The 862-nt window shown below is 70.6% G+C and overlaps 1 protein-coding gene across 2 annotated transcripts in view; it reads left to right on the top strand.

Moving 5' to 3' along the window:
• Positions 1–405: 405 nt before the first annotated feature.
• The window catches only part of DCTD (dCMP deaminase), a 28,135-nt gene continuing 27,678 nt past the window's right edge, over positions 406–862 (top strand). Inside the window, exon 1 of one of the 2 annotated variants that reach the window (XM_017854344.1) lies at positions 406–597. The gene's annotated coding sequence lies outside the window, so the exon portion shown is untranslated. The remainder of the gene's footprint in view (positions 598–862) is intronic. The other variant, XM_017854346.1, reaches the window with a different exon arrangement.

Below are 862 nucleotides of genomic sequence, written 5' to 3' on the forward strand. Positions count from 1 at the left end.
GAAACAGCGGGCTCACTCCTGAGACCCAAACCAGGTCTCCCCACCACCCACCAGCTTCACGGCACTAGATTCTTGGGGTCGTCTTTTAATCACACAGAATCTCTATAGTCGTGACTCTAAGGAATTGATGGAACACGGATGGTGGGGAAAACCTCACTACCACCACTAAACCGAGTAGCCCCCGACGGTCGTACAGTCAGGCCCGGGAGCGCCCAACTCGCGGCCACCCAGCGCCACGCGTGACCCGGGCAGCGGGGCGACCTCGGGGCGGCCTGGTACCCGGGGAGTGGTTTGTGCTCGGGCTGTGAACACCGCCGGCCGGACCGCGGGCTGCGTCACGGGGACTGCGAGGCGTACGGCGACGCCGAACAGCGTGTTTGCGGCGTGAGACCCTCCCTCCCTCCTCTGAGAGCTCCGGGCCCCTGGCCCCCGGCCGACATCCGTCCGCGAGCGCGCTGCGTCCGGGCCTCTGCCGTCTTCCGGCCCTGCGGCGGCCCCGCCTCCTCTCCCGACTTCCTTCCCTGAGCGCGGCGGCGGGGACTAGCACCGGCCTGCGCGCGGAGCGGGTACCGGATGGTGGGCGGGGCAGCCGTGAGGGTACGCTGCCCGCGCGCCCCTAGCCACCGCCGCGTGGCACCGGCTGCCGGGCGGGGGCCTGGGCCGGGGCCGCGGACGCTGGGGGCGCCTCGGCCGGGCTCAGCCTTTAGAATGGAGAATCCGGGCGGGGTGGGAGCGCTCGAGGTCCCGGAAGTCACTCCAGGGTCGATTTCTCGCCGGGTGCGAGGCCGGCCCCCTCGGAGTGCTCCGGGAGGTGGTGCTGGGCGTCTGAACGTCGCATCCCTTCCTGCGCCCGTGTGTGGGG

This window comes from Rhinopithecus bieti, unplaced genomic scaffold (assembly GCF_001698545.2).
Source record: "Rhinopithecus bieti isolate Rb0 unplaced genomic scaffold, ASM169854v2 scaffold_38004, whole genome shotgun sequence".
Taxonomy (NCBI): Eukaryota; Metazoa; Chordata; class Mammalia; order Primates; family Cercopithecidae; genus Rhinopithecus; species Rhinopithecus bieti.